Here is a 21,381-nt window from a genome sequence, read left to right on the forward strand (position 1 = left end):
AGTGTGACATGGCTGATTCTCCTTGATCTCTCAGCGGTTTTCGATACCATCAACCATGGTATCCTTCTGGGAAGACTGGCTGAGTTGGGAGTGGGAGGGGCTGCATGGTGCTGGTTCCACTCCTACTTGGCGGGCCGGCTCCAGAAGGTGGTGCTTGGGGAACATTGCTTGGCACCCTGGACTCTCCAATATGGGGTTCCACAGGGGTCAATTCTGTCCCCCATGCTGTTCAACATCTACATGAAACCTTGGGTGCGGTCATCCGGAGCTTTGGAGTGCGTTGCCATCAGTATGCTGATGACACACAGCTCTATTTCTCTTTTTCATCTTCTTCAGGTAAGGCTGTCAATGTGCTGAACCGGTGCCTGACTGCGACAATGGACTGGATGAGGATAATAAATTGAGGCTCAATCCAGACAAGACTGAGATGCTGCTAGTGGGTGGTTCTTCTGACCGGATGGTGCATGTCCATCCTGTCCTGGATAGGGTTGCACTCCCCCTGAAGAAGCAGGTTCGTAGCTTGGGAGTTCTCCTAGAACCATCTCTGTCACTTGAGGCTCAGGTAGCCTTGGTGGCATGGAGTGCCTTCTACCAACTTCGGTTGGTGGGCCAGCTACGCCCCTATCTGGACAGAGATAGCCTGGCTTCAGTTGTCCATGCTCTGGTAACCTCCAAGTTAGATTACTGCAATGTGTTCTACGTAGGGCTGCCTTTGAAGACAGTTCGGAAGCTGCAGCTTATTCAAAATGCAGCATCTAGATTGGTAACAGGGACCAGATGATTCAAACATATAAAACCGATTCTGGCCCGCTTGCATTGCCTGCCTGTATGTTTCCAAGCTTGATTCAAGGTGCTGGTTTTAACCTATAAAGCCTTACATGGCTTAGGACCACAATACCTGATGGAACTCCTCTCCCAACATGAGCCCACCCATACACTACACTCAATATCTAAGGTCCTCCTCCGGGTGCCTACTCCGTGGGAAGCTGGGAGTCTGGCAACAAGGGAGAGAGCCTTCTCAGTGGTGGCCCCCAAATTATGGAATGATCTCTCTAACGAGGTGTGCCTGGTGCCAACCCTGTTATCTTTTCAGCGCCAGGTCAAGACTTTCTTCTTCTCCCAGGTATTTTAGCATGTGTTTTTAAATTGTTTTAAAATTTTTAAAATTTTGTTTTTAAATTGTTTTTTGTGGTTGACCTTTCCCCCCTCTGTAGAATCTGTGTTTTATTTCAAATAGGTTTTTGTGGATTAGACTCTATGTTGAATGTCCCAGTTTTTTGCTTTGTGATAAAGTTGCAGTCCACTGGCAATTTGTGCTCTGTTGGCTTCAAGAGGTATTTCACTTTGTCATTTTTAATGGTTTTTTAAAGTCTCGTTATTCAATAATCTAAATATGGATGGATCTGTTAGGAACTTTGTGCACAGCAAAACTCACAACTCTGCAAAATAATATTCACTAATAGGGGAAAAAAACCTTGCAGTTTAAGAACGTATCTATAGCCAACAGATATTTCTATCAAACTCTAGAAACCAGAGAAATTGGTCAGCTATAGTGCATGCACCAGGGGACCAGGAGACCTGACCTCCTCTCTGAGATATTGGACTGCCCTACAAATTGGTCAAAATGCCAACACCATTTGGGTTGGTCTTTCACAGACCAATCCACTTGCGGTGTACCCTTGGAAGAATTTGGTAACTTGTGCCTCTGAGCATATGGTGAGTGGTGGCAACACCTGCAATCAGCCCAAATAACAGAAACAAAACATGTGCTGTGCTGATCTTGTAGGGCAGTACAGTATCTCAGGGAGGAGGTCAGGTCTCCTGCTCCCCTGGTGCATCCACTATAGTGGTCCAATTTCCCTGCTTTTTAAAGTTTGATAGAAATATCTGTGGGCTATAGGTACATTCTTAATCTGCAAGTATTTTTGTGAATTAGTGAATTTCTCTGCTTTTTAAATCAGGAGGGAAGAAATGGAATCCCATGCAAGTTTGCTGAGAATGGATTGATCATTTGCATGCTCATTGAGTTCAGTGGGATTTACTCCCCTGCAATCATGCTTAAGATAAGTGAAACTGACCACAGGGGATACAAAGGGGAGGAGGGGGGAAAGGGAGGGGAGGGGAGGAAGAAGAAGGACAGGGAGGGGGAGGGGAGGGCAGGCTCAATCATTTGCATGTTTATTGGGTTTTACTCCTGTGCAATCATGCTTAGGATAGGAAAAACTGACCATGGGGGGAGCTGGAGAAGAGGGAGGGAGGACTGGAGTGGGCAGGGGAGGAGGAAGAAGGAAGAGGAAAGAGGAGGAAGAAGGGAGGTGGAAGGGAGACCAGAGGAGAAGGAGGAGAAAGGCAGGTCTGATCATTTGCATGCTTATTGAGTTCAGTGGGATTTACTCCCATACAATCATGGTTAGGATAGGTAAAACTGACCATGGGGGAGGAGGAAGGGGAGGGAGAAGAGAGGGAAGGAGGAAGGGAGAGGAAAAGCAACCAGAAGGAGGGGGGAAGGACAGGATTGGAAGTGGAGGGGGGAACCAGGAAGGAAGGAGGAGGGGACAATAGGGAGGTGATGGTAGGGAGAGGAGGGGAGGACAGGTTTGATCATTTGCATGCTCATTGAGTTCAATGGGATTTACTCCCATGCAATCATGCTTAAGATAGTTAAAGCTGACCATGGGGAAGGAGGAGGGAGAGGGGAGGGGAAGGAGGAGGGTGAAGGAGGGGATTGGAAGTGGAGGTGGGAGGGGCAAAGGAAGGGGCAAGAAAGGGGCAAGAGGGAGGGGATAGGAGGTAGGAGGAGGTTGGGAGGGATGGTTTGATCATTTGCATGCTTTTTGAGCTCAGTGGGATTTACTCCTGTGCAATCATGCTTGGGATAGGTGAAACTGACCTGGAGGAGGGACAGGGAGGGAAGGAGATTGGGTGTGCAGGCACTGGGCAGAGGGGAAGCCCCTTTCCTCTCCAAAAGAAAAACATTGTGAACAGTATCATTGTTTTTCAGCATTTTCCCCACCTTTTTATTCTACAACAGGCACATGTAGTTTCCCACCCAAATTTAAACCAAAGCTGTCCCTGGCAACATCCACACCAGACCTTTATTTCACTTTAGACAGCCATGACTTCCCCCAAAGAATCCTGGGAAGTGCAGTTTATGAACAATGCTGAGAGTTGCTCATTTTTCTAGTCCTAAATTTAGTTCTCCACATTTTCACAACAATTTGCAAATTTCTCCTAATAACCATATTTTGTATGCAGTTTTGCCTGGTATACACATTTTTCTAAGCAATTTCCCCTAATATAATGCTTGTATGTTTGTATGTTATTTTCACTGACATATGCATTTTATATGCACACTGTACAGCATTATATACATTTTTGTACATAGTATTTTGTTGGAGAACTGCTTTGCAAAATTCAGAGAAGTGTGAATTTCTAAGGAGGGCTGTTTTGGTTCACACATTGTTTCAAATGCAAATTTGGTAGGTTTGCCTTTAAATGTGAACTGGATTGAATTTCTCCCCCATCCCTACTCAAGAAGCCGCTATACAAATGATTTGTAACTCCTTGAACTCAGGACTTATTCAATTATTTCAAAATGATGGCATGGAAACTGTTAATGGGATTGAACTGACCTTCAGGTGACATGCACAAGTTTAAAAAACCCATGAAGGTAAGACTAGGCCAATCCTGCAAAATCAGTGAGGATAGTGAGAGAAATGAGAGACTTATCAATGCTGCAGAATCGCATATATAAAGGCAATGGAGTAATTGAGAATGGTAGCAGTTCAAAAATGGAAATAGGAATAATGGATTGTTATGAAGAGACATAGAAAGAATTCTTGTGCGGAGGAGGAGGAAACTGCGGATATGAATTTAAATAGCCTTTAAGTGGCTTTCAGAAATTAAAAAACAGAAGTAACCCCTCCCCCAGCTTAAGATCCATCTATCTCACAAGAACTGATTATGCTCTTTGTGTGTGGTGAAAGGCACAAGAGTTTTAAATGGATGCAAAGCAGGTTGGAAAAATAAGGCAGAAGGGCAAGTGAGAATGTTAACAGTCCAGAAACAGAAATGTAACTAATGGATGCTACAAGGATAAGCAGCAAGAGTTTTTATGTTCACATTTGTGCATACAGTGTATATATATTTATAGCTTGGATCTAATGGTGGTGTTGTGCAAGCAGAAGACACTTCTGTTTGAGCATGGTAAACCCATTAAATCTGGCTATTTTCTTTTCAGCCTCCAGTTCCACAGGGTTCCCTCAAAATCCTGCTTGTTTTCTGTTCATTATGTCATTCATTATGTCATAATTCAAAGTGCGTGCAGAGAACATTTGGCTCACCAGATGTTGCTGAACTACAACTCTCATGAGCCCCAGCAAGCATGGCTAATGGCCAGGGATGTTGGGAGTTGTAGTACAGCAACATCTGGAGGGCCAAAGCTGCCCTATACCTGATTTCAGTCCAGATACATTATTACTGGTTACAAATTGTGTTGGCTGAATGGCATTTTTCCAGTGTTAAAATACAGAAAAATATTGGTTAACTTTCTGGCATGTATACAAAGATCATTGTAGCATGAATCAAATTAAAATAGTTGAGTTATAAATATCCTGAAACCATGTTTAGTATTGAAATGAAACTGGAGATCTTTGTGCAGTTCCATGGATGAACATCAGCCTGAAACATGTTATATGAGCAGCACTAGATGAAAAAATTAACATATGAAGAAAAGCAATTTCAGATAATAGACACTGGGTAATGGAAGAAGCATTAAATTTGCAAGAACTGAACACTCCTGTTGGAGCTGTTCCTCTCATTATGAACTTGGGCCGAGTTTTCTCCTTTTATTATGTGTTTTCAAAAAATAATGCGTTAATATTGTTGTCTCTCATATACAGTTAGTAGCTGATTATTTGGGATGGAGGTGATGGGATAGTGGCAAGAGGAGATGGCTTAAATCATAGCTAGCTGATAGAAAAACCATTTATCATTTTCAGCCTGCTCTATTACTACATATCTGGGAGTGCACCACATGATGACAGCAAGATACAATTAGAGATGGCTGTGTTTGTCTTCAGTGACTATTTTCTTCAGTCTGCTTTTATAGTTTTAATCGTTAACATTTGCACTTTCATGACACAGTGTACAGGAGCTGGAGTTTAAACAAGCAAACACTTTGGGAACTGCTGGGCCTTTAAAATGAAGTGATTAACTAGAACATAAAAAGGAACAGAAGTTATTATTTCTTACTGGCGCAAGTGTATCCTTCTCTCCCCCTGCCCCCACGTGTTGCATTCTGTGATTGCTGTCAGAAGAGCCATAGGAGATGATGCCAGCAAGCACTGGAATTACTAGAGATTAGAAGCAAAACTATCCTAGTTGGGAAATGCAAGCCCTATTCTTAGCTGAGTCCTCCAAACCCCTTCTGAAGTTCAGGTGTGACTTATCTTCACTGCCAACTAGGTTTTATGGCTAAGGCCTCAAACAAACTTACCCAAGTGAAGAGAGAGTTTTCTAAGACTTGCTTTTTACAAGCGTTCTTAGTGAACTCTCAAAAAGACCCTGAGAGTTCTCTGACCGTCAAATTGCACATTACATCCGTGCCTTTAAAGTGCAGTTGCTGGAGGGGGGTTTACACAAAGTGCCAACAGATGGGGGCTGATCTGGATGGGAATCCCAGTGTTGGGGATCATTTTTTATAATCCTTTACATCTGCCGTAGTCCAAGTTTGGATCAAGGCTGCCATGCCTGCATTTTACATTGTGGGGAAAGCTCCCCTTTGCTTCAGTGGGAGGTGTGTGTGCATACAAATTGCAAGTATAGGAGGCCCAATCTAGATCACAGCAGGGATCAGCCCCTATTCCCCCAAGACCCAATCCAAATTGGGGGCCCCACGGTGGCAAGTTCTGTAAAAACTAAGGAAAAAACACCCTGAAGGCACAGATTCATAGCTAATTTAACATGTAATTTGGCTCTGAGAAATCTGAGCTAATCACAAGGTGAGCAGAAGGGAACTCAGTCTTAATATAAGAATGTTTAAGCAGATCACCACCTGGGCCCTCTACCCTAGGTGACTTTGTAAGCTGGCAATCAAGGGAAAATACTACATCATACCACTGTTCAACCAGCTTCAGGTTTTCACCATAATTGTCCAAAAGATAATTTCAGTTGCCCAGATGCTGCCTTGCATGAAGTCAAGATACAGTATTAGTTCCCAACATATTGTTGAATGCAACCCAGTCTGCGAGTGGTAAGAGTCTTCAGGGGTTCCAGTGCTTACCAAGGGTTCAGTTTCTTTGGAATGATGATCATTTCACTGGTGTCTTTAGAATATATGTTTTAACTTACACATACATACAACCTGAGCATAGGATGGAAGGGCTCACAGCATTAACACTCCAACAGATCTTGCTTCCTCATTAGGTTTCCAGGGAAACTCCCCAAAGTCATAGCTTGGGTCACGGCACAGAGAGCAAGTCCGGCCTCTCTGTCTTTTCAGCTACCTTCTCCAGCTGAAGACTAAAAACAAACACTAGCTGCTTGCCTATTGTTCTCCTAACTCTAGGATGGTGTGGCCTTCAGCCAGATGAGGAGAGGACCCTGCCCCTCCTTCTGGAAGCATCATTAGCTAGTTGTTCCTATGGCAACATGGTCAATCTTTTAGTAATGCAGAAGAGATGCTTAACAGACTTAGGCCAGGCCATTGCCTTTACAAAGAGATTGGTTTGACCAGTTGAGTGGTTCCCTCTGCTACAGATTCCAACCTTACAGATACAGAATCACAGGCTTGGAGGGGATCCAAAAACATAATCCAAACCAACCTTCCAATCCTATAACAATATTATTTTAAGACACTGCCCCCACTCCCCAGCTTCTCTGTTTTGTAGCAAAAGTGAAATGAAAAAATGCTCACTCCTGCATTGTGCTATGAAAATTATCACTGACCCTGCATGCCTATTTGAAGTGATACAGATATTTTATGTCCACAACCTGATGACTAGATCTTACAGGCCACACAGGTTGTATGGATGGCTATGGGGGAAATAATCTCAGGATAGGGGAAAACTTTGTTCAGCAATTAAATTCCAGTTGTAAGTACATCTGTATCTTAGGGTTTATCCACATGGGAGCATAACTTTGTGCTAAAGGCTGTTTTACCTCAGTTTTCTGTTTGCACTGTCCACCGTAAGGGCTCAATGCAAGCTGCAAACACTGTGTTTTCGAGTCACACTTGAGGGGAAGCATCAATTATGCAGTTTCCTAAAGACCGCACCTTCTAGTTTAACATTCCCAGTCCCTCTTGTTACCTGGCAGCCAAGCATGCTCAGTATGTTCTACCAGTAAGTTTCATTTAAAAACAACAACAATCTGGAAATGTGGTTATTTGTATTTTCACTGGTACAATACAGCTGAAATACAAATCTTTGTTTGAGCGGTGTTATGCTTTTGTGCCCAAGTTAGGGGGAAAAAGAAAATAAAGGCACAGTTTGCAGCAACATAAAAAAGCATTGCAGAATGGGGGAGAGTAGCTGTAAGTTGCAGGAAAATAAAATGAATGAAGGGAGGATGAGGGAGTGGATGTGGAGAAGGGAATGATTGACACACCCACCTAAAAGCATCAGAGCAAAGCATCTGCAAGCCCTAGAGATCCAGAGTGAAGAATTTTCCCTTCCCTTTTCAGATTATCAGAGGATTGAGTTAGTACAGATTTACATGTGAGAAACTGTGATAGCTTCTGTTTGCCAGTAATGGAATGTGAACCATGCATATTAAAAGGGGATGCAAACAGCACTAGACGCACAATAAAACCCTGTGTAGATGAGCCCTTAGATATAATTGGTTTCCAAGAACTCTGCATTATTATCACTTTCTTTTTTAATGTCATTTGGGTCATATCTTTGAAATATAATGTATAGGTGCAGGAGGAGGGTATAAATATAACTACAACACTGGTATATACAGATTAGGCTCTTGCCTGTCAGAGAACTGGTACTCATATTCAAAAAGTACAGTGCAAGAATTCAGGCTTTATTGGGGCAAGAAGTTCACTTAAAAGCCCAGGTTAAAGAATTTCAGGCAAATGCAATTGCTGAAGCTCTTTCTTGGCGCATTTGGGTCATGCAGAATAAGAGCTGATACCTTAATCCTCTTTTCTGTTAGATAAATGTGTCTTATGGTGATCAGTGTTCCATTGAAAAAAAAGAATGAGGGAAAATATGTCATGAAATGAACTGTGGATGCTTTTAGACTATCACTATTTAGGGGTGGGATTCAATCGCATACCAGAAAATGAGGTGGCCAGTTAAAGCTCTGGAGCTCTTGTGCAAAAAAACCTGGGGAAATGTACAGGAAAGTGTGGATCACATTTGCTTGAGGCATATTGTCTAATCCCCCTGCAAACATATTGGAATGAATGTGTAATAAGGACTTCCGGGAAGGGTTGCTTTGCCTGTGCTGCCTCTGAGCGAGCTCTCGTCTCAGAAGAAGCTTTTTCAGCTTTAAAATTAGTCAGAACGCTCTTTTTGACTGATAAAGATTTTCTCCCGGGCAGGGAGAAACGTAGAGATCAACCCCAAAGCCTGTTTTTGTGGGGAGGACTGGATTTCATTTATTTATGAGAGAAAGTTCAAACTGCAATGCCGGACGGACTTTCATCAAGCTCTAGCTGATTATAGCGACACGTTTATCTTTTCTTTAAAGAAAAAACGGACTCTAACAGGCAGATAAGCATCCTTCTTTCTATCTTCTTTTTCCACTTGGCTTAAATTGGTGCAGCAAAAAAGAGATTTGTCAATGAATCAGCTGTGAAGAAATTCTAGGTGAGTTTTGGCTTTTCTCTTTCACTAACGAAATTAAGGAGGAAAGAAATCGAAAAAGCTTATCTTTGTTTTTATCGCAAAAAGCTGTCCTGGAGGTGCATTCTAAAGATATCAACGGAAGAGGGATTTCTATTTCGAGGAGGGGGGGGGAATATTTTTTTTGGTCTATTTCATTTGGACGAATCTGCTTGTTCACGACGCCACTAATTGTTTTGATGTTGGGAACTAAGTTTGTTTTGTATTCCTGAACACATAGAGATAAGGCAGGCTGTATTGTCTACACTGATACAAGCAAGCCTGAAATATTAACCCAATTGTGGCTGAAATAATTTTTGTCTCTGTGGTTTTAAGAATGACAACCAGGAAAGTGAATGAGACCATGGAAGAAATTATGTTTCAGAAAATAATGGGTGAGATTGAGATAACGAAACAAACCCTGAGACAGGGTAGACAGGAGATGAAAATTGAACTTAACAAAATGATGCAGGGGCTTAAAGAAATAGTGGATTCTGTGAGAGAGGAGTTTGATGGGATAGGGAAGCTACAAGACCTGGAGATTGGAACAAATGTGAAATTTGAAAAAGATTTGGATTTTATGGATGTTAGAAATAAAGTTGACTGTTTGGAATTTAACGTTGTCTCTGAAGAAATTAATGAAGATTTTGGTGGTAAAGTTATCAATGTCTTGGATAATTTTCTGGACTGGAATGATGTGATGGAGTTTGACATAGAAAAAATCTATGGAGTTGGCTACAGATATGTGACAGTGGAGAAACTCTTAAGAGATGAGCCAGTGCATTTTGTAAAAAAGAAGAACAGAGATATGCAGCTTCGCTTACCTGCGCAAAGCTCTGGGGAGCGGTAGCACAGTTGCGGCCGAGGGTGAAGTCGCAGTAGCCATTTTGAAGAAGGGAGCGTCGCGCGTCTCATTGAGATGACGCGCGACGTTCCGCACGGAGGGGGCGGAGCTACAGGCCTATTTAAGCCCGCTCAGCCCCCTCCGACTTCCTCTTGGCTCGCGACGACGAAGAGAGGAAGAATGACGGCGTGGGACAGACGGAGCTACTGAACAGCGAGGGACAGAGAGCGGTGGCCATTTTCTGGCCGCATGGTCGATGCTTGGGCCTGATCAGCCCATTTAAGGTGGCAGCCATGAGGGCAACGACTGTTAATGCTGCTGCGTGGCTGCAGGTGGCCTGGTGGTGAGGCCTGGCCAAGTTAAGCAAGATTACACAAACATCCTCCCCCCTATACAGGGAGGAGGGAGTGGATGTTAAACAAGGATTACAACCACATACATTTAAATATTACGCAAGTATATTTAGGCAGTTAAAGGGATAGATAGATAGATGGAGAGAGAGAGAGAGAGAGAGAGAGAGAGATGCATCCCTGTGGGTTGCTGATTTCTCCCCCCCCCATAAAAGGGGAAAGGGGTGAAGGTAATATAAGAGTACCACTTAGATATATTGAACATTTACATTAAATATTAAATAATTAATGATAAATAGATATGAGCCCAATGCTAAGAAGGAGAGAGTTGGGCCAAAAGGGGCATGTGCCTAGCCAGCAGGCCTCGTTAAAAGGGCCTAGCGGGCAGGAACCGTCTGGGCTGATAATGGTAAAAGAAAGAAACACATTTATAAATAAAGTAAAATACAATAAACATATCAAGTTAATAAAGATGCTATATATGTATTTGGCACCCCCTTGTTGCCTAGGCCTTTGGGCATTTAAAACCACACACACACCCTTAGCCCAGGGCAGATTGTGGGAGAAAAGGTGGTTTAGTGTAGTGGTTAGGGTGTTGGACTGCGACCCAGGAGACCAGGGTTCGAGTCTCCCCACCTGCTGTGAGGCGCAATGGGTGACCTTGGGCCAGTTACTGCAGGCTCAGAGCAAATTATGGGAGGAGGCTGTGTTATAACACGATTCTTCACACTTCACACTTTTTACAACAAGTCAGTAAGACAGCTGCACAGGCTTTTCGGGCCTGCCAACACAGGCCCTATTTCCCCCTTTGACTGCCAAGGCTGGGTGTGAGTTCAGCCTAGGTAGGGGGCGCAACACAGTGAGGGATGTGGGTGAGGCCCTGGCAGCCTCTATTGGCAATTGTGCGGGGCTCTTTGATTAGGCTTACAGTTTTTTTTCCCTAGACCTGGGCCTATATTAGGTTGCAGGTACTTTATTCTATTAATTTATTACATGGTGGATGTTGGGGGATATGGAGCACTTGGCTAAGCTTCCAACTTCTTGCTAGGCCCAGGAATATATTAGGTTGAGGTAATTAATTCTATTATCATTACATTATATGGTGGCCTCGGTGGGGCTGGGTGAGCCTTCTGGGACTTTGTGCCTGTCCTGTTTAGATACTAGTGGTGTGCACAGATGACAAGGTTTTGCTAGAAAATGCCTAAATCACCATAACTTAGTTGACAGTGATCCTTTTTCAAGTGTCAGTGACACGCTAATTGTTACCTCTGAGACAGAAGTTGCATTTATTTGAATTTAGTCTTGTATCAAAAACAAAGCATATGGCATTTGTTGTACTAAAGAAGGACATGCAAACTTCTGCATGGAATTGAAGGTCTAGCAGATTATAATGTGGATTGATGGGATGATAGGAATAAAAAGGACAGCCAGACTGCTTATAAGGCTCTTATCCTAATTCCAGGATCTTAGACTTTACTAAAGCAGGGGTACCTTGACAGGAGTTTAGATTGTTGTTGACACAGAAGCTGCCTTTTAAGTTCCAGGCAGACTCTTCACCCTTTCCTGATGATTTTGTAACAACAACAACAACAAAAACCTTCTTTGTTAGGATTTCTGATATCATTTACCTGTAGTCATATATAGCATGCAACTTTTATATTGGCACTTCTATTTTGATATCAGTTACTTGAAATCAATGTAGCATGCACATTTTGCATTTGAACATTTATTATTATGGTTGTTTGGAAACCCACTAGGAGAAAGCTGCAGTGGGTCCAAATATTGGTGACAGCAGCATATCCTCAGTCTCTGTGCTTTAGGGGAACTGGATTAGCTGCCATGGAATAGTAGTTGGTAAAGTGTACTTACTCATAAATGATTTACTCCCTTTCTTTGCAGAAGGATATGCGCAGCAGTGAGATATTTGGCCTGAGGCCTTCAAGGGGGTAAGAGGAAGCCTCCAGCTTAAGCTGCTCAGGGACATGTGTCCCTCCCCAGTTAGATTTGAGGTACTACGAACTTCACTTACTGGCTACCCGGTTTAAAGGGAGGTTTGTCTGCGTTATGGTGTTTTTCTTTTGGTTTCCTGATCCCAGATTCCAACTCCCGGCTGGCCTTCAGGGCATACAGTCTTAAATCTGTCGTAGTTATGACCCTAGGATGCAGAGGGCATATTACACCTGATTCACCACCAGTCCTGTTTAAGGGGTCAGGCAGTGATGGGTTTATACTGGATAGCCTGGGATAGTGCGCTGCACTTCATTCAACATGGTGCGCGCCTGTGATAGAGATGCCTTATGCATTTTTATGTGGCAGAGCATTATCTATGGACTGCTATATTTCTCATATGGAGTGCTGCAGCTCCTTCTGGGGGGGGGGCAGTCATGGCTTCCAACTCCCGGCTGGCCTTCATGGCCTACAATCTTCAATCTGTTTTAGTTATGGCGGTAATTGCCAGGGACAGAGTGTAAAGATGTACAGTCGGGTAGAGTTCTTGGCCCCTTCCTGGCCACCCCAGTCAGGTAGGGACTTAAAAGGCAGTGGGCAAATTACGCCTGATTCACAACCAGTCTTATTTAAGGGGTCAGGCAGTAACGGGTTCATACCTGATAGTCTAGGACCTGTGCTCTATGCTTCATTTAACATGGTGTGCACAGGTGGCAGAGCATTGCCTATGGACTGCTATAATTCTCGCATGGAGTGCTTCAGATCCTTCTGGTAGGGGGCAGTCAGGAGACAAGTGGACTCAGAAACAGTGGGGCACTATCTGTATGATGGGCTGTTCATCGGTAGAGCAGATTTTGGGGTGCATGTTAGCACCTGAGGTCACAGCTTATAGTATGGATATGTAACTGGGGGTTCCCTTGAAAACTGGGAATATGGAGGATCCTGCCCCAGTGTTCACCTTTCTGGGTATCAAGATTGGCTCTGTGCCAGTGTTCACCTTCTGGGTATCACGATTGACTCTGTGGCCCAGGGCTGCAAGCTGCACAGGGACATGCTTTAACTGTTGCAGATTAGGATCCTGGAGTTTTTCCACTTCTAGCTAAGGCACAGGGTTTTCGAGATCATTCCATGGATTTTAGGGTCCGGTGCATGTTGGCTGGGTGGGCTAGGGAGCGCCCAGCTGCCCCGATCACCACCGTCCTATATCTCCAGAGCTTTTGGAGAAACTCATGAGCCAATGATCAGCTGTATGTTCTTCCACCTATGAAATACAGCTATTTCAAGCAGTGTCCCTTACATGATTTTTGGGGAATTTCGGATTGGAGAAGTAGTGGCTGGGTCTAAGATGGACCAGTCACAGCGCGCCCTCTTAATGTCAGATATCAATATGAAAGCAGGCAGCGCTTACGTTACGTTACGTTAGGTCTAAGACTGACCAAAGGGGTAGGGGACGGACTGTTATTTTAGCTCCCTCCCCCTTGCCACACATTTGCCCAGTGATGGCCCTGCAAACATTTATGACAGCTAGAGGAGCAGTGAGTGGATATTTATTTGTTCACAGGAATGGTGATCCCCTCACTAAATATCAATTTTGGGCACTTACGAAGAAGGCCCTACACAGATTAGGAATAGACCCATCATGTTTTGGGACCCACTCTTTTAAAATTGGAGCAGCTTCCACGGCAGCGGGGCTGGGTTTTCCACGAGCCAGGCTGCAAGCTGTTGGAAGGTGGGCTTCTGGGGCCTACAGGAGTTATGTCCGCCCCATGAGGGGGCATGGTAATACGGAAGCCTAATGGTGTTGCCTTGTTTTGGCAGGTTGCTGGAGGGGGACAGAGCGGATGCGCATCCTAATCTGCGGGCACAGCATGATTTTCTGGGAGGGCCGTAGGGCCGCGTCGTCTCGGATGGGCTCGCAGCTGGGGCTCAGTCAACAAGCTACTGTACAATGGCTTGGCCGGCAAGGGATGTGCTGGGATGGGCTCCTACCCACCCTGTTCCGGCAAGGGTTAGTGCGTGACGTTCCGCACATTTTGGTCATTCACCTGGGAGGTAATGACCTGGGTTTACTGAAGGGCAGGGCCCTTACTATTCAAGCATGTAGCGACACACGCGTTATAAGGCAGCGTTGGCCTTCAGTTTGTCTGCTTTGGTCAGACATACTGCCATGCAGGGAATGGCATGGAGTTTGGGACCCCAGGAGGATAGACTGGGCATGTAAGAGGGTCAACCGACAGATTCAGTTGTCGCTTCTTGGGGATGGTGGGTTGCCCATTCCCCATCCGCTTATACAGCATTCTAGGGTTGAACTCTATAGGGCCGATGGCGTTCACCTGTCAGACACAGGGAACGACATCTTTTTGCAAGACCTGCAGAGGAGTCTGCTGGAAGTTCTTCTACGCAGTGGGGAAAAGGGGACTAAATAGAGATTTGTCCCCTTTTTGTGGTGGTAAAGTGCGGGAGGGGAAATAGGTAATGACAGCTAGGTGGCCCCCTTAGGCACCTTTCAAGGTGATTGGTGGTTCTGGAGGCCTGTCTCTCAGGGTTATACGGCCCGAGGGCAGGATATGGACTGCTTTTGGGGCCAACTTACCTCATCCACCTGAGGGTTCTACGGCCCCGGGGGGTGGTGACTTGGGAAGGCCTCCCTACTCACCTACAAGGTGTGGCCGGGGCAAGGGGTAAGCAAAAGGGGGCTTGCCATTTGCCCCAGCAGGGGCTGGTCGCCCGAGAGCTGTAGGGCAAGCTGCTTGCCTATAGTTAGTTCCCGCACTTAGGTTTCACCTCTGCAGGTCGCTTTAAACGTTCTTGTTTATAATTTAATAAAGTGGCCCTTTATTCAACCATAGCTGCTGTTGTCTGCGTATTATTTCACCCATCGACCGCAAATGACTTTGCAGCAATACTTCAGCAACATATTCAGAATTCTTGACTGGAATGATGTGATGGGGCTTGACATGGAAAAAATTTATGGAATTAACTACAAATATGTGACAGAGCAGAGATGCACCCAGAGCAGAGATGTGACTTTACAACAATATTTCAACAACATATTCAGAATTGATGGCAAAGACATATTTGTGATGGGGGAAATTCCCATCAGACTCTTGTTATATGACTATGGCTACGACAGCAAGATCATCATGGGATACTGATAATGGACGAATGGATACTGAAACCACTGGATTTAACAGGACTATTGAAGATGGAAGATGGAATTAATATTGATAATGGAAGAATGGTTATGGAAATTATTGGACTTAACAGATTTGACGAGATGGATTAATTGATATGTTTACTTGGACTATGGCTGTGACAAGATTATTATGGGATATTGATAACGGAAGAATGGCTACTGAAATTACTGGACTTAACAGGATTATTGAAGATGGAAGATGGAGTTAATATAGATAATGGAAGAATGGCTATTGAAATTATTGGGCCTAACAGATTTGAATTAGATGGATTAAGCGATATGTTTATTTGGAGAAAAATTGAAAGATATATCTTTCAAGGAATTGAAACCTCTCTTTGACTTTTTGTGGAAAGAATAAAATAATGTTTATGAGATTTGATGATTAATTAAGATAACTACTGGAGGAAAGTGATTTTATAATATAATTTTAGAGATAGGATTGTTATATTCTAGACCTATAACTGATCTGCGACAAATCGGAAGTCGACATTTTATTTTATTGTTTAATTGTTTTTGTTTTGTTTTGTTTTTTTGTCTTTGAAAATTTGAATAAAAATTAATGATAAAAAAAGGAATGAATGTGTAATAAATAGCTGACATCCTCTAATCAACCTGGAAACTACAGTTCTCAGAATTCTTTAGGGGAAGCCATGACTGTTTAAAGTGGTATGAAACTACTTTAAATATATAGTGCAGATGGGGCCTCAGTTAAGAAAAGACACTTTATTATTTATTTATTATTTATTAGATTTATATCCTGCCCTTTCTCCCACTAGGAGCCCCGTTGAACAGGGTTATGTAAGGGAGAAAGCATTCTTCAGATGCTCTCGATCCTGAACACAGCAACATGGAAGTGGGTTGCACTGAGTAGCCTAGCCCTGATGTTGCAAGCACTAAGTTGCCCCTTCTGTGGGCATCTATGTCAGAAGTGCCCACAGCTGCAGAGAGGGAATCTTGTATGTATGAAGACTGCCACACAACCTGGAATCCCAATCATGCAGGTTGTGGGGAGGCCTACTTATCTTAACAAAGACATCTTTCCTAGATGTCTGCACTGCATTCAGGCGTATGTACAGATACCAGCTGCATTCAGGTATAGGGTTTATTGCATTATTTTTCCTGATTATAATGCTGGTGCCGATTTCTAACGTTTCTTTCACGCTGCAGTACCGATTGTGTTATGGAACTGTGTTTTTTTCATCAGTAAACCACCATGTTGCACTAATTTCATTCACACCAATGAGCGTAGTGTGACACATCAACATCAGATGTCATTAGACATGTAACCACCCCCCTTTATATGCATGTGTACTTCTGTATACTGGAACATTGCCCCAGATGTTGTCATGTGATTGGCGGTGGCGTGATCCCAAGAAAACCATAGGAAAAATGAAATGCCAAACTCCCATGATTTTCTAGGCTGACGGGATTGCAAATGGGTTTTTTTCTGGAAGCAATTAACATTGAGCACTAGGTTTCCAGAAGTGGCTTTTACATCATGTTAAAGATCACACACACACACACAAACAGGTAAGGAAATGTCAGTGAAATAGAATGCTGATTGCATGCAACCACTGTGTGTATGTGTGTCTTCTTGGCATATGTGATGTCAGAAGTGTGACTACTTGTCATGGCCTCTCACCCACACTGCTCTGCATAGAAGCTAGAAAGTCTGAAGGAAGCAAAGCAGAAAGACTGACTAGGGACCCAGATGGAAAAGGGCATTCATATCAAAGGAAAAGTGGCAATAGATGAAACGGTTCAGCCAAGATCTTAAGACATTTTTAATATAACAAGCCCTGCTGCAGTGTCCTCCACCTTGCTTATTTCTTCTCATGTTTTTCTACTACCATGCAAAACCTTCTTTTACTACATATCTGAATATTTATTTTATTTATATGACTATTTATATACCATCCTTCATTTTACTATCACAGTCTCAAATAAGCAATCTCAAGGTCACCATGTCTCCTAGTAAAATGTATATATCACAACACTCCTTGCTTTCTGACACCTCTTTGCCAGGTGATTATTGGGCAAGAGAGGTCAATCAGTTACTCAGATTGGGTTTCTACTTCTTGCCTCTCCTTTTCTTTTGCCTTACACTGAGGCAGGCAAGGAGGGAGAAGTCATTTTAGTTCTTTGCTCAGTCCAGCCCAGTTACAATACCTGTGGTATGACTAGGAAAGAAATCCATCAATTTCAGTTATCTCAGTTTCTCATTTTTCCAATCTTAAGATCATTTCTCCACATTTTTGCAGCAATTTGTGATTTAAAAAAAAATCCTCATGAAAATTCTTCAGCATTTAAAGTACACATTTTTTGCAACCAATTTCTCCTAATGTAATACATTTTTATTATTTTCATTAATATATTCATTTTATGCACACTTCTCCCTAATATATGCATTTTTGTAAACATTGCTTGGTTGGAGACCTGTATCACAAAATTTAGTAAGTGTGGATTTCAAAGGATGGCTGTGTTTTGGTTCTCATTGTATTGAAAAAGGTAAATTTGATAAATTCTGCTTTAAATGTGAACTGATTGAATGTCTCCCCCAACCCTAGGCATAACTGACTTTTACCAGTCTTGTATCTTCACCATCAAGGGGTGGGACATAGTTCTTCACCCACCCCTGGTGAACAAAAAGGATATTCTCTTCCAATGCAGTAGGCATGTACAGATGACCCATGAACTTCAAGTGCTTTCATTGCCAATCCCCAGTGTGCTTTGCCAGGATAAGCCTCATTCATGTTAGTAGTTCACTCTTGAGAAACACCCTATGACACATAGGCAGATGGCTTTTCCCTGTCATTTGCCATCTTCTAGGCAACAAAAAAGTTACTTTTCAACAATTTGAACCATGGCATGAATTTGATGGATGATATCATTCTCACTGTAGCATATGTTGGTCACTTGCCAACAATCCATATGAGAAAGTATAACACTCAATAATAGCATAGTGTTAGTATCTGCCATCTTCCCTTAGCAACATGTGAGGTCTTTGGTTAGCTCTATAACATGATGAACGTTGGCTTCCAGAAGCAAGAAGTTTTTAACCTGCTAACCATGTGTTTAATTTTTTTCATTACTAAGGAATACTAAGGAATACTGCAAAAATCTGAAAGGCAACAGATTGTCTCGTGCTGTGACATGCTGCATGATATAAGATATGGGGAAAGACAGTGATACACATACAGTTATATATTCATATACAATATGTGTTCACACAGGGAGAATTAATGTACTACTACTAAAGGCTAGTAGTTCATAGGACTTGAAATCTGCTTCTCATGTTACATGATTGTGCTTACAAATGTTTAGTAAATGGATTCCACCAGGATATCACCCACTCATGTTTGTCTCATAGCATTTTCCCTTATGCATATAATTAGATGCATATCCACATTCTGGCATTATGCTTTCCCTCCATTTTACCATGAAATATGGCAATCAAACACCAAAAAGATTCTTTTTAACCCATAATTCCAGAACATGGTCTCATTGGCTTGCAGTGGAAGGTCTCATAAGAATCCAGTGAGGAGCAACAAATGATCGAGGTCTAGATAATATAGTCTAGCAAAAAAGGCTGAAGGAATTGTGTTTATTTAGCTCACAGAAGAGGGCATGGAAGCAGGGTTTGTTAAGAATGTTCAAATACATAAATGGTTGCCTTAAGGAAGATAGGGATCAGTAGTTCTTATTCACTGTGGTCAAGATGAGAAATATCTCAACAGATTAAGAAAAACCTTCCCACTCTACCACTGGATCATTAGATCACCAGGTTTAAAATGTTTGCGGCCTATTGCCGAAATAAACACAGACACCGTTCATTGGGTAAATCATGGGCCACTTTATTAAAAACAGTCAATTATAACCAATGAACCTGCAGAGGGACCATACAGTGTGGGGGAATTCAGCTGATCCAGGCGAAGCCTGCTTGCAGCTATAGGGCAACCAAACCTTGCCAGAGCCTGGGGCTGCCCTGTGCCAGGCCCCAGCTCCGGCCACACCCTGAAGATGTGTAGGGGGTCCAACCCGCATCACCGCCCCCCGGTGCCATGAAACTCCGAGCGGATGAGGCACGTTGGCCCCAAAAGCGGCCCGTGTTCTGCCTCCCCGGGCCGTATAGCCCAGAGCTGCAGGCCCCCGGACTGCCAATCACCCCCAAAGGTGCCTAAAGGTGTCACCTAGCTGCCCTTTCCCTTTTAACCTTTCCCCCGCGCTTCCTTGCCACAAAAGGGGGACAAGCCTCTGCTTAGTCTCCCCTTGCCCCACACCCGATAAGAATCCGGTGCACACCCCTCTGCAGGTCCATTAGGAAGATGTCATTGCCCTCGTCAGTCAAGTGCACGCCATCTGGCCTAAACAACTCCAGCCTATCTTGCTTGATCTCTGGGTGGTGTATGACAGAACCCCCCAGGCCCTTCATGGCCCTCTGAATCTGCCTATTAACCTTTTTCTGAGCCCTGTCCATTCCCCGTGGGTCATCAGCCCAATTCCACATCCTGCGCGGCAGGATGTCGGACCATACCAAGTGCACCCCAGGCCAGCGCAGAGCAATGGCCTGGAGGTCACTACATGCCTGTTCGATTAGGGCCTTGCCCCTCAACAGACCCAAATCATTACCTCCCAGGTGGATGACCAGCACCTGGGGCACTGCCCAGTCCACAGCCGACCCGGAACAAGGTAGGCAGGAGGCCGTCCCAACGCATCCCCCGTCGTCCCAGCCACCGCACTGAGGCCCACTGACTGAGCCCCAGCTGCGTTCCAATGCGGGACTTCGCCACCCTGCGGCCTGCCCAGAAGATCATGCTGTGGCCGAAGAGGAGGATGCTCACTTGTTCTGATCTTTCCAAGCAGCCTGCCAAAATTGACAACATCGCCGTTAGCTGCTGGCCTCATGCATCTCCGTTAGTGGTCTAATATACGTCTTATATGCATCCGAGGACCACCTGCCCACTGCCTGCAGCTGCCCTTTGGAAAAACCCAGGTGGGCAGCGGTGGAAGCTGCACCTATTCGGAAGGAGTGTGTCCCGAACTTGCGGGCATCCACACCTAGCTGCTGGAGTGCTGTCTTTGCCACTGACCAAAATTGGTACTTGGTAAGGGGCTGGAGGTCCCTGTGCCTGAACAGGTACCCTGGCTGCAGCCCGCGGGCTGCCAGAAAAATGCGTAGGGCCCTGACCGGGCAGAGCTCCTCCTGTTGGCATGGGGATAACACAATCAGGCGACCTTTTTGGCATTGGTCCATCTTTGACTGCCTGAGTCGCAGGCGGGGCCCCCCTGCCTCCCAGCTGAGATCAGAAACCTGGAGGGCCCGGAGGGAGCTATCCGTCTTAGAACCTGCCACCACCTCCCCTATTCAGAAGGCCCCGAAGAACAAGGTGAGGGCCGCAGCGTGGTATAGCAGTGCCTCAAAATGGGAAGAACATAGCACCCTCCACTGTCCCCGCAGACCCAACAGTAACTCTGGGGAAAAGGGGGCGCGCGCATCAGGTGTGTGCGGGCGCTCACGGAACCACCCTTCCAGCATCCGGCGTACCCTAAAGTCACCGGAGTAGTCCTGAAAGCCCCGTGCTTTCCCTAGGAAGGATAGACCTGAGAGCTTACCTCTGATGGTCCTGACTGAAAGCCCCCTCCGCTTCCCTTCCACGCAGAACTCCATAAGATGCTCCACGGGGATGGGCCACTCCTGGGTGTAGCCTCTGGACTCCCTGAAGGTTGCCAGGTCCCTACCTGCCCCCTGGTAGCTGGCCAAAGTGCTGGGTGCCACAGAAAGGCTTATGGCCCGTTCTGATTCGGTCCTCCAATCTCCCATAGCGCTGGGGGTACCACGTCTGGCTGAGCCCTTGCCCACGGCGCCAGCTGGTGAAATCTCTCCATCTGGTTCCGTGATAGAGCATCAGCAATGCTATTATCAATACCTGGGACATGGCGCGCAAGGAACTGTATATTATAGCGGAGACATTGGAGCACAAACACTCAAACCAAACGCATAACATTGGGATTTCTAGAGGACAGGGTGTTGATGACATGTACCGTGGGGAGGTTGTCGCACCAAAAATGTACTGAGGAATTGCCCAGTTTGTCCGGCCAAAGGTGTACGGCCACGACAATGGGGAAGAACTCCACAATGGTCATGTCTCTGGTTAGGCCAGCCTGCGCCCAATTCTGTGGCCAGCTGCCATGACACCATGAGTCATG

This window comes from Rhineura floridana, chromosome 9, assembly GCF_030035675.1.
Source record: "Rhineura floridana isolate rRhiFlo1 chromosome 9, rRhiFlo1.hap2, whole genome shotgun sequence".
In the NCBI taxonomy this organism is placed as follows: Eukaryota; Metazoa; Chordata; class Lepidosauria; order Squamata; family Rhineuridae; genus Rhineura; species Rhineura floridana.